General features: G+C 36.8%; 1 pseudogene; it reads right to left on the reverse strand.

Annotated features, from left to right (window-relative positions):
- Nucleotides 1-263: 263 nt before the first annotated feature.
- Nucleotides 264-14,195, reverse strand: part of LOC117201858 (protein zyg-11 homolog A-like) — a 49,368-nt pseudogene continuing 35,436 nt past the window's right edge.

Here is a 14,195-nt window from a genome sequence, read left to right on the forward strand (position 1 = left end):
CTTTTCACACAAATATGAGCCCCTCCCCCTACACATACTCACAAGGATTCCTGCACATACTGACTATGCAATAAAATCTAGGAGTTCTTTAAATCGTCCCCTCCCCCTTCAAACAAACAAACAAACAAACAAAGATCAACAAAATGTAACTAAGCAGGACCCTGTGGGGCCTTTCCTCCCCCCATGTCCTCTGCCTGCCTCTTGTTTGTGGAAACCTGTAGTCTCCCAGGCCTCCCCTGAGTCACACAAGATTGGCTCAAGAATTAATGATTCTTAGTGACAAAAGTGACAGTCGGCCCAGGAGTGACAAAAGTAGCAGTCGGCCCAGGAGAACTGGCAACAATCTAAACAGTAAATCAGCCATATAGTGGTCACAGAATCTTTAGTTCCTCTCTGCAGTACTTAGATAACAGTACCTGATACACATTTCCTGAGTTGTTTTACAGATGCTAAAACCCCCACCAAATGGAAGACGTTAACGACTTAATGACCAGGAGCACATAGCCCCCAGGCCTATTGGAGCTTGAGGATTGATAATGTTAACGCTAGCTATGACACTCACCATCAAACAATTAGAGAATTGTGCACCAGCTGATTACATACCCTGCAACTCCCCTCACTCACCTTGCCTTTAAAAATGCTTTCCTGAAAATCATCATCACAACCTGGTGTCAGCAGACTGGCTTTACTGCCAGTGGACAAGCAGACCTAAGTTTGGTTCAGTAACAAAACACTCTATGAAAGAAATTCATGAAATATGCCAGAAATCCCTGTACGCTGGGGGAGTGTTCCTGCCTTATTTGCTTCAACTTTCATAATATTGCCATCTTTATATGAGGTCCAGTAAGATTCATTCCTAGTGAACCCCCCTAGTCAGTACAGAAATATTATATGGAAAAGTGTTGGCCTCAGTGAGAAGATACATTTTCTAAAACCCTGTGATTACACAGCATTATCTTAGTGTCTCCTGCCATGTATCCTGGGAAATATATTGCTGTACAATTAACAGGAGCATAGTCTTAGTACGTTGATCAAGCTAGAATTGCTTCTTTAACAGCTCCCTTCCCACACAGAGCTTAATTTAAATTCCCCAATAAAAATTACATATGACTACTCAGTAAAGACTTGGGGAGTTGCTTCAAGCTCTACTATTTTCAAATCCTGAACCCCTTTGCTCTGGTGGTTGCCCTATGTTCAGCTTCTTCCCTAATGCTGTTCCATGTAAATGAAGTCCAAACATTTTGATTTTGTGATTGCCTTTAGCTCTATACTTTGCAATTTGGGAATTATCTGTGTCCTACTTTCTGGCTTTAAACCCAGGCCTTTGGAACTTTTTCTAGACTTTCACTTGTCTTTATGAAAACAGATCTCTAACCTGATTTTTACAGCTACATATTGATTTGGAAGTCAACTAGAAGGTAATCTCCATAAGAGCAGGAATATTTATACTAATGTATCCCAACATCTGGAGTAATGCATAAGTGTTTAGTTTATATTTGTTGAATAAATAAATGGATGAGGAATCTGTGTCGCAAACAGATAATTTTTTGAAAGTTTCACAGTTAATTACTAATGGAAGAAGCAGCGGAACCCAGGTTGCCACCCAGGCACTTTCTAATAGACTTCATTGCCTATAGTTTTCTTTTTTCTTCTGGTGACAAACCAAATATATTTATTAAATATTTTTAGTAAACAGTAATTAGGAGGGATTTACTGTACTTTGAGTTTGAGTTTAAAGTGTGAAATTGTAGTAACCAGCCTCCAAGATGGCTCCCAATGATACCATGTCCTGGTGTGCACGACCTTGACTGTGGGCTGAAATTATTGACTCCCTCTTGAACAAGGTAAAGGCTACCTCCTGAGAGATCCTGAGACAGAATCATCTGACTTGACTCAGTTATACCATATCAGGCTTCTGACCCCTCAGAAACTATGTGGGATAACATATGTTTTTGCTTTTAAGTTCTAAGTTGTGGGGTAATTTGTTAAGCAACAACAAATAACTAATAAAATCATTTTTAAAATAAATGTACCACCATTTACAACCAAAATTATGAAGTAAAAAATATTATATATATACACCACATACACATATCTGTGTGTAATATTTATACATTATATATTTTGTTAAAGCTGTCTCTATATGTATTACATATGTTATATATCTGTGGAGTCCCTTAGGTTAATAAGATCATTCAACACAGAGGGGTATTTCTGAAAATTGCCGAAGTAAATTCTGAAGTCATCTAGAATGAAGGCTGCGATCCCCTGTGCTTTGGGGTTTGCCTCACTGTGCTCCTAGATGCCACACGATAGCTGCAGTATTTGCTGGGGTTTTTACAGCAGACACGATACATAGCCCACAGTGACCAGAGTAGTACTGAAACTGAGCAGGACCCTGTGGGGCTCCTGGGCGTGGAAGCCTTTCTGTATTCCCCATTTCTTGGGACTAGGCTTCAGCTTCCATGACCTTCCCTGAGTTCCAAAGGGTAGGTTCAAACGGTTGCTAATCAGGGAAGGGAGGGGATACAGAGACAAGGGAGGAGCAGTCAAGAAACAATAGCGCAGCCTTGGGGCAGGATCCTGGTTCTGACTCGAGTACACATGAAAGTATCTTTGAGCTCTTCTGCAGAACTCAAACTCCCAACAACTGGGAGATGTTACTACTTGATGAAGCATTCTTCATTCCAGAGAGAAGGTCACAGTTTGATAACCTTGAGCACCATAGAAGCTCATCAGGAGACCACCTGTGGCCAGATTAAAGCCATGCAGGCTCTACACATACCCTGATCCTTATCAGCAATCCCGCCCTTGAACCATTGCTATAAACCTCCTCACCAAATCCCCCCTGGTTGGGACACAGTTTCTAGGGCATGAGCCAACTGTGTCCCCCTTTGCCCGGCAAAGCAATAAAACTATTCTTTTCTATTTCACACAAAAATCTGTCTCTGAGATTCAATTTGGCACTGGTGCACAGAAGCTGAGTTTTCAGCATCAGTACCAAGAAGTATCTGTAGGTCACAAATGCTGTCATATTACACCTTGAACTTGGCCATTTCTGGATGTTTCCATGCAGATCCTGGAAAAGAGCACTCCTGTGAAGAACATGGAATATTCAAGGCTGTTAATCAGATATCAGATGGTATATGAGGCCTGCAGCAAAACAACTGACTTCCACTTCTTTGCTGTGAAGCAAACTGCTGATATGCTTCACTACATCTTCAGTCACTAGCTTGGAAGAGAGTTCTCTGACTTCAGCTATGTTGTTCTCCAAGCCTTGAATGAAGAGTGCCAGTCCTCAGTTTTCAATAAATTGCTTGCAGGCAGCTAGAGATTCATCTTCAAGATTCCAAAGTGCTTTCGAAGTAAACAAGAGAGCGACATCATGTGAATTCTCAGTATTCTTTTGTTTTCCTACTGCTAGAAGATCCTTGATTGCCATGAAGAGCTTTCCTTTAGGTTGTGAAGTTTGCTGAGATGAGCGTTGCACGGCTAGAAAAGAGTTGGAAGCTCACTGCCACTATGTGCATGCCTTCAGAGCCATCTCGTAACAAACTTGGCAGCATCATACCAGTCTAATGGAACACTGGCATGGATCCTTGCCAAGGCATCACACCAAGGAATTAACTGGTTACTCCCTGAGGGAAACTCCATAGCTTCGGAAGACTTTGTATTCCACCACATCTTTCAGAACACAATCTCTCCAAGGTAACAATCAGATCTTTCAGGCAGACATTAGCCAGAGTAAGGAGATGCCTCCTCTTGCACCATGTAGCAGCCCAGGGCATCCTTTTGAAAGTAGAGAGGGACAATGGTATTGTTCCAGAAGCTGTGGTGCAAGAAGTGAACCAGTAAACCATGATGCCCAAGAAGGGAGAAGGTGTCAAGCTGGGCCTGGATTCCTGTGAGATGTAATATGGGCCTACTCTATGAATAGGGCACACTGCACTCCTATTGGGAATGTTTTAATATCTACCAAATTGAAATGATAGGATACAATTTTCTTGATCTAAAGTAAATTTCAAAACTTCCTATGGAAATAATTAATGAATAATTAAAAAAATAAGAAACTACAACAAAGACATATTCCAATGAAATTTTAGATATTAAAGTATATCAGATAAATCCTAAAATTATCACCACTGGGGAAGGGGGCAGGATATTTAAAATATGGTAAGGCAATGGATTAACAACCACAGAGTTTAAAGAGAAGAGATTTTGACCAAATAATTAATGGCTCCAAGGCAATGCTTCAAATCAAGAAAATAATCAAAATAAAAGGAATATCATAAAACAAGTAGAGATGATAAAAAATAATAAAATTTTCTCAATAATAATCCTTAACATGGCTATAAAAGCATTCAGATGTTACTTCAAAAAACTGAAAGAAAACACATTAATATGTAAGAATAATAATTTGGATGAAAAAAATCTCTGATTATATCAGCAAAAATTCTAGGTAGTATATTTATGTTCAGAGGGGTAGTATTTTTCTTTTTCACTGGGATGATTTTTATTTTTGGTACAAATTGATGCACAGTATCAAAGACAGTGCATCTGTGTTTTTATATATAGGTAACATGTTACCCCCCAAAAACTTATCCCATTACTTAGTACCTTAAAAAAATTCATTTATTATGTGACACAATTTTTTGAGGGATCAGAATTGAAATGAGAATATGTAATTTCAAAATCATTGGAGAAGAATAAAAATGGCAAAAAATACTTTTCAAAAATGTTAACAAAACAAGAACTAGAGAAGGAAATATCAAGGAAGCATATAATACAGAAATGTATAATAACTTTATTACAGCAAGATGGAGACAATAAGCTTTGATTGGATCCAAAAGCAAAATCTAACATTATGCTGTTATAAAGGAAAATGTGAGAAATAAATGTTATAATTAAGTGGAATTAAGGAATTGTCTGTTCTCATTCTTAGCCCTCAGAGCCACTCTCCAGCAGCAAAAATAGATCACTTAATTGAACTAATTAACTGAAGTCTTTCAGAGTCCCTAAGAAGGCAGATGTTAAAAATTGTTGTAATACTTTCCATTCCACTAAATGAATAGAAGAGAAACTAAATGCCCTAAGGCACAATACGAGGGACCTATTGATTAGAAGTATGGGAGAGGGTTTTTATCTAAAAGGAAGAAAAATATATCACTTTAGAAAATTATATCATTTCATGTAGGATCAATCAAACCAAAAACCATCTACCAGTAAGAATAGTATTTTAAAGACCACAATTGAGATCTTAGGTTATTGCTTTGAATTGGGTTAGAGTATTTCATTCCTCACTTAATTATGCTTACAAGCCTGGGAAATGGCAAACATTGATGATCATCCAGCAGAAACCTAGGGCATTCCTAAAGCTAGTAGACCAACTATTGAGGGCATTTTCTGTTGAAAGGATCAAGGGACCAAGCTCTCTTCTTGTGAGCAGGGACACAGTTTTCTGAGAAGTGAAGGGTATCATTTGGTGTGAAGAGATAGCAGTCATTCAACAAATAGTTATTGTTTTACCTTATGTTTCACACAAAGTACTGAGGATAGAGTAGTGAACAAGGACTACAATGTTCCTCTTCTTCATGGTATTAAGTTCTAGTAAGGTAACTTAGAAAGTGAACATAACATAAAAGGAATCAATTAATTGGGGATTATACATTCAGAGAGTGAATGAGAAATTCACCTAAAAAGAGTGGTCAGGGAAGCCCTCTCTGAGGATGGACTGTTTTATCAAACCATAATGAGATACAGCTAGGTACATAAAATTCCGGGGTTGTGTGGGGAAGAATTCCAGACACAGGGAAAAAATGTGTAAAAGCCCAATGGTAGAAATAAGCCATGCTTTGTACAGAACAAAAAGCCAGACAGAGTGGCTGTAGCACAGTATTAAGGAGGACAGTGAAGAGTGAAGTTTTAAGAGATAGATATTAGCTATAGTATATAGACCACAACAACATGTTTGGATATTATTCAAGGAACAATGAAAAGCAACTGGATAAAGTTAAGCATATGGAATGAGGATGGTAACTGGCAGAGGGTGGAAAATGTAGGGCTGCTAATTTTTTTTTTTTAAGGCTACTCTGTTTGCTATGCTGAGAATTAATGGGAGGGGAACCAATTAGAAAGCTACAGTTATAAGCTTAGTGAATATTAGTATAGTTTTAACCAGGGAGGTAACAGGAGATATGGAGAGAAATAGACTCAGTACATATTTATATTTGAGATAGAATGAATAAGACTTCTTAATGAATTAAATAGGGTAATAGTGGAAGAAACAAATGAATAAATTAACTACTAGGTGATTTGGCCTGACAAACTAGGTGAAAAGTCTTAGGATTCACGTATACAAGAAAAATTGGAGAAAGAAGTAGTCTTGAAGAAACGGAGAGTGTGATTTATAATTTTCTTTTGTACACTTGTAAATCTGATAAGTCTATTAGATGCACAAGCGATGATGACCTTTAGATGTACAAATGAAGAAAGTTGAATATAACATGATATATATGTACATACATATACTTTATGAGCACAAATATATGGATTATATATTAAATTATATATACTAAAATTACCTTAACACAGGATGATTTCTGTTTTGCCAGCTTCATTGAGGCATAACTGACAAATAAAATTTACATACATTTAAAATATACAGCTTGATGTTTTGATGCATGTAAATATTGTGAAATAATTACCACAATTAAGCTAATAAATATATCTATTACCTTGCATAGTTACCACTTTCGTTTCTTTCTTTTTTTGTCATGAGTATGCTTAAGAGCTATCATCTTAGCAAATTTTGAATTTCAAGTATACAGTACAGTATTGTTAATTATAGTCACCATACATACTGCATATGTGTATATATATATGCATTATGCATATATATTACATTGTATTATACTATATACTATATATAAATACAATGTACCATATATACTATGTAATATGTATATAATGTACTAGGCATATATATTGATGGGGATCAGGGCAGGGTGTTTCAGAATGTGTCATTTTGGCATGTGAATTACAGATTATTTCAAATTGAAGACAATCAAGGCCCAACAGACTCAAGAAGAGCTTTTTAGCTACCCCTTAACTGCCTAAAAGAATTTAGATAAGGCACCTGTACCAGGAAGAGAGATATTAGCAAACATAACTTTATTTTTGCATCAGAAGGACTTAGCCACATAGCACAGCAAACAGGCAGACATACGTTTACCAAACATATGCTCTTCCCATCTTCCTGTGAATTGTCTTAATCCCCTTTGAAGTTCCAGACCCCTCCCCGCTTCTCCTTGGCTCAGGATGGCATATAAATCTTAACACTCTGACGGTCAGAGAGCTTGGTATCTTTGGGATTCCCATGTGTATGAAATTAAATTAAATGCTTTTCTCCTGTTACTCTCTCTTTTGTTACAGGGGTGTCTTAGCCAAGAACCTAGAAGGATAGATGGGAAATTATTTTTCCTCCCCTACAGCATACTATATTAGATCTCCACAACTTATTCATCTTGTATAACTAAAACTTTGTATCCTTAGACCAACATTCCCCCATTTCCCCATGGCCCTAGCCCTTGGTAACATCCATGCTACTCTCTGTGTCTATGACTTTGACTACTGTAGATCCCACATGTAAAATGTTTTTATATACAATGCATACAGAGTGTAGGTTAAGTTTCAACTTACTGTCTCCACAAGTATTTAAAATTAGGTTAATTATTTTCTGATGAAATTTGTTAAATCTAGAACTTAAGAACAAATGCGATAGATCTCTCCCTGCCCAGATTAAAATTCTAGGAAACTGAGAAACAATCTCAATCATTATCAAGGAAGAAAAGATAGTAAAAGTTGAACTCTCAAGTATTCAGAAATAAATAGCAATGAGAATGCATAATATTAAAACTTACGGAATTCAGGAAATATTTCACCAACGGAAGATATACTTCCTTTAATTTATTATGGGAGTAAATAAAAATAAAGTCCTACTCAAGATGCTTGAAAATAAAACAAATAAACCCACAGGAAATATGAGACTAATTTACAACAAAGTCATTAATGAATTAGAAAACAATGGACTTGCAGAATGGCCATCATTAAAAAGTCTACAAATAACCAATGCTGGAGAGGGTGTGGAGAAAAGGGAACCCTCCTACACTGTTGGTGGGAATAAAATTGGTGCAGCCACTGTGGAAAACAGTATGGAGGGTCCTCAGAAAACTAAAAACAGAATTACCATATGATCCAGCAATCCCACTCTTGGGCATATACCCAGACAAAACTATAATTCAAAAAGATACATGCACCCCTGTGTTTATGGCAGCATTATTCACAATAGCCAAGACATGGAAACAACCTAAATGTCCATCAACAGATGAATGGATAAAGATGTGGTACATATATACAATGGGATACTACTCAGTCCTAAAAAGGAATGAAATAATGCCATTTGCAGCAACATGGAAGCAAATAGGGATTATCATACTAAGTGAAGTAAGTCAGAAAGAGAAAGTCAAGTATCATATGCTATCACTTAAATGTAGAATCTAAAATATGACACAAATGAACCTATCTATGAAATAGAAATAGAATCAGGGACAGAGCAAAGAGACTGGTGGTTGCTAAGAGGGAGGAGTTGGGGGAGGCATGGACTGGGAGTGTGGGATTAGCAGATGCAAATTGGTATATATAGAATGGATAAACAGCAAGGTCCTATTGTATAGCACAGGAAACTATACTCAATATCCTGTGACAAACCATAATGGAAAAGAATGTGAAAAAGAATGTATATATGTGTATAACTGAGTCACTTTGCTGTACAACAGTAATTAACACAACATTGTAATTCAACTATAGTTCAGTAAAGAATAAATTAAAAAAAGAAAACAATGGACTTGGTAAATATACGCAAGCTCATTTCCTTAAAATAGTGAGTACATAAGGTGTAAAACAAAATGTAAACACTTTATGAAGGCTAATTAAGAAACACATAACCTAAATAGACATTTCTCCAAAGAAGATATAGATTGCCAACAAACACATGAAAGAATGCTCAACATCATTAATCATTAGAGAAATGCAAATCAAAACTACAATGAGATATCAGCTCACACTGGTCAGAATGGCCATCATCAAAAAATCTAGAAACAATAAATGCTGGAGAGGGTGTGGAGAAAAGGGAACACTCTTGCACTGCTGGTGGGCATGTAAATTGATACAGCCACTACGGAGAACAGTATGGATGTTCCTTAAAAACCTAAAAATAGAACTACATATGACCCAGCAATTCTACTACTGGGCATATACCCTGAGAAAACCATAATTCAAAGAGTCATGTACCAAAATGTTCATTGCAGCTCTATTTACAATAGCCAGGACATGGAAGCAACCTAAGTGTCCATGAACAGATGATGGATAAAGAAGATGTGGCACATATATACAATGGAATATTACTCAGCCATAGAAAGAAAAGAAATTGAGTTATTTGTAGTGAGGTGGATGGACCTAGAGTCTGTAATACAGAGTGAAGTAAGTCAGAAAGAGAAAAACAAATACTGTATGCTAACACATATATATGGAATCTAAAACAAAATAAGGTTATTAAGAACCTAGGGGCAGGATGGGAATAAAGACACAGATTTACTAGAGAATGGACTTGAGGATATGGGGAGGGGGAAGGGTAAGCTGTGACAAAGTGAGAGAGTGGCATGGACATATATACACTACCAAATGTAAAACAGATAGCTAGTGGGAAGCAGCCCCATAGCACAGGGAGATCAGCTCTGTGCTTTGTGACCACCTAGAGGGGTGGGATAGGGAGGGTGGGAGGAGATGCAAGAGGGAAGAGATATGGGGATATATGTATACGTACAGCTGATTCACTTTGTTATAAAGCAGAAACTAACACACCATTGTAAAGCAATTATACTACAATAAAGATGTTAAAAAAAAGAAAAAGAGAAAAAAGGAAAAGAAGAAATGTCCTGGGAAACAAAAAATAAGTCAAGAAGTAAGGATGAGTCCAAATGCTGACAAACTATTGAAAAACAAAGCCCCTCCCCAAATTAATGCACAATATGACTGGCCTAGCACCGTAAAAGGATAGCATATGATGAGACAGAACTCTATCTATAAGTTATTCTAGTGTTCCTTAGATTACAGATACTATGGTATATAGCCCAGCTGAGGTACATGGAATGGTTCTTTGTTCCTGACCTCAGTAAATAACTAATAACAATAAAAAGAAAATATTTCTGAAGTTACAATGGAGTTATAAGCTTAGGGAAACTGTGAGGCCTCTGTACAGGAATAACTTCTAAGCCATAACAATATATGTGTTAAAAAAGGAGACAGCAGGCCCAAAAAGGAGTCACTTGTACTAAACCCCAGGTCAGAAGACCAAGAGTTAATACTTAACCTAATTGCAATTTCAACACCCACCCCCACAAGGAATATGACCTTTAACCATCCAACCTGGAATTTCCTGGTCAGCATGGAGGAAATCTGCTGATAGACCCTTTTCATTCCCCTTAGGAAGGTGACCTTGCCTAAAACAATGCATTCCTTGCTAATAATTTCCTTTTTTTCCTCTCCTTCTCTGCCTTTGAAAACTTTCCTTTTCTGTAGCTTGACAGAGCTGAGTTCTTTTCTATTGTTACATGGGATTTTGCCCAATTCATAAATTGTTTAATAAAGCCAATTTTATCTCTAAAATTTGCTCAGTTGAATTTTTGTTATTTAAATGTATGGCTCTAGTTATGTTAAGCAAAGTAAGGAGATTTCTGTGAATTAACACCTCTTGTTACATCTATGCAAATGAAATTGGTCAAATAAAGCATAAAATTAATGATACTGGCTTATAAAATCACAAAACAAACTTATGGAATGGACATGTTTTAGGGATAACCACTTGATAAGTATGAACTATGGGAACAAAACTAACACATATCCCTGCCAACATTAGCCAAGTGTGAATAGCAAGTCCTTTGGTGGGAAGTGAGTGGTGAGCATTTTGTACCCTGAGATAAACCAAAAATAACAGGGTTTTTGCTTTTGTCCCCAGACTAATTCCTTAGATTTTCCTACAAATTATTGATTCTCTAAGGAAAACGATTTTATCATTGACTTTTTCAAAGCTGATACCTTTATAAATATGATAATCATGAGAAAAAAATTTTTTTCAAATCTGAATAGACTAACTGGTAATATTGTGTTTTTCCCTTTAAATGTCTTTTGCATTTTCTATTTAATTATTCAGTCCTTCTAAGTCTGACACCCTTGCATTTCTGGTAAACAGAGTTCTCTTTCCTAAATTCTTTTGTCTCTGAGTCATTCCTTCACACAAAGGTAGTTCAAATCAAAGTTCTTCTCTGGGATATTTTGCTGGAATGATGAGAAGAGAGATTCTGATGGGATTCAGGACAGGCCACACCAAAATGTGCCACTTTGGCATATGGCTTATATGGAACTGACAATCAAGGCCCAACAGACTCAAGAAGAGCTTTTTGCCTCCCCCTCAACTGCCTAAAAGATTTTAGATAGGGAGCCTGTATCAGGAGGAGAGTTATTACAAAAGATGACTTTTTTTTTTGTTTTTTTTTTACATCAGAAAGACTTATCTGCAGAGCACGACAAACATTTTCTTTCTTTTTTTTAAAAAAAATAAATTTATTTATTTATTTATTTTGGGGTGTGTTGGGTCTTCGTTTCTGTGCGAGGGCTTTCTCTAGTTGCGGCGAGCGGGGGCTACTCTTCATCGCGGTGCGCGGGCCTCTTACTGTCGCGGCCTCCCTTGTTGCGGAGCGCAGGCTCCAGACACGTAGGCTCAGTAGTTGTGGCTCACGGGCCTAGTTGCTCCGTGGCATGTGGGATCTTCCCAGACCAGGGCTCGAACCCGTGTCCCCTGCATTGGCAGGCAGATTCTCAACCACTGCGCCACCAGGAAAGCCCACGGCAAACATTTGTTTACCAAACATTTGCTCTTCCCATATTCCTGTGAATTATTTTCTTCCCCTTTGAAGTCGCAGACCCCTACTCCCTTCTGCTTAGCTCAGGATGACATATAAGCTTCAATTTCCTGACTGCCAGAGAGCCTCACAACTTTGGCATTCCCATATGTACACAATGAAAGTTTTTATTTTCTGTTGTTAATCTGTATTGTGTCAATTTAATAATCAGGCCAGGCAAAGAATCTAGAAGAGAAGGAGAAGTTTTCCTCCCTTACAGCTCTTTCACACTGGAGATGAGGTTGAGAATGTGGGAGCACAGAAATACACACTGGAACCCCAAATTTCTAGCTTCACAGTTGAAGAAAACAAAACAGATGCAAGAAGGAAGTGGACTTGTAGAAAGAAGCCAACACTACAGGAAACAGACCAGTCCCAACAGGATTAAAACAATTATATCCAATTATCCCAGACTCCTTACATCAACCCTGACCATCCTTCAATATGCTCTTATTTCCTTTTTGGCCTAAGCTAGTTCAAGCTTGTTTTTAATCCCTTATAATGAAGGGAGCCCTAACTAATCCAACAATATGGTATACTCAGAAGTATATGAAATGTTCAGGATGAGAGAAGCAGCTGTTGGGGTGAAGTCTAAAGAAGTTACTTGGAACTTGTGTCGCCAGATGGAACAAAAAGCCTGCTTCAATCAGTTTTGCCAAGGGTGAAGACTGTCACTAAAGCTTCACATGTGAATATTATCCAAATAGTGGTTTTATACCTGACATGATCAACTTTCATTTCCCTTTACAAGTTCAGTTTGGCAACTGACAATCAGTCATATTATCAGGCCTAATGGGAGAAAACTTAAGTTTGAAGGCAATGACTGATTTTTTTTTTTTTTTAAGGAAGAATTTTATTTTATGGTAATTCTGGTTGAAGTTTTCAACCAAAATTCAAGTTTTTGCCTGTAGAGGTTATGTGTCAACTGATGGTAGGCCAGAATTATTTTGAAAGTTGAGGTTTATCTCAGTTTCCATGCATTCAGATCCAGTTTTCAATCTTCTCTTGACAACTTTTTCACATAGAACTTAGAAATCTCCACTGATGTCCCCAGCATGTGTGCTAATTTCAACACTGTTTTTCCAAGTTTTACTCAATTCTATGCTGACTTACTTTAAGGTTCATTAAACTCCTCTGCACACTGACTTGGTCCTAAATTAGCTATTGGAAGCCTGGTGATTGACTGAACTTTTGTCACTATGGATTTGCCTTTCTTATTTTTACTAGATTGATATTCACTACTTTTTAATTTGGCTAAGTGTTTTCCTTTCCATTAAATTGATTCTCCTAGTTGATGATTACAGTGAAGAACATGGGGAACATTATTCTAATATACCTTCTTTATCTTAAGCCCATTTCAGTCAGATTTTACCTGGGAAGGATTGCAAGCCATTGTGCACTGCTTTTAAAAATTAAGCTATTCAGTAGGTCCTTGTCAGTTATCTATTTTATATATAGTAGAGTGTATATTTTAATCCCAAAGGGAACTATACTCAATATCTTGAAATAACCTATAATGGAAAAGAATGTAAAAAAAGAATAAATACATATACATATGTATAACTGAATCACTTTTAAATCAACTATATTTCAATAAAAATTTTAAAAAATAGAGCTATTTTTCTAATAGTTAAGGTGAACAGTGATTTGGGAAAATATCAATGATTGACATGAGTGAAAAGAGAATTCATAATACTTTTAAATTAATATAGTCTTGATTATTGTTTTCATATTAGTGAAAATAAAATAACTTCAGAGTAGAAGTACCAGTGCATTTTCTTTTGTCATTTACATCCTGATAGAGTATTTCTCAACTTCCCATATTTAGTTATACTTTAAATGTTTATTGTTGAATTTTCCTGCTAACATATTACCTTTAGCAATAAGATAAAAGAATAATAAGCCAGTTAATTGGATAAGGTGTTAGCTTTTGGGTGTCTATGACACCCCAGCGTTTTGTAATTTTTTCCCCTTAAAGAAAGAAAGGACAATAGTTGACACAAAATTGCCGAACAAAGGAAAAGTGTTAAAACTGGGAAGTCTCTGATTGTGGGAATGAATTGTTAAGTGAGTTTTCCCAAGTTTACAATTAAGCTAGAATTCTTAACTATGTGCTCTTTGATCCAAATACCCCAAGGGTGTGGAATCATTACACAAATCATTACACATAAAAGCACAACA

Source organism: Orcinus orca, chromosome 6, assembly GCF_937001465.1.
Source record: "Orcinus orca chromosome 6, mOrcOrc1.1, whole genome shotgun sequence".
NCBI lineage: Eukaryota > Metazoa > Chordata > Mammalia > Artiodactyla > Delphinidae > Orcinus > Orcinus orca.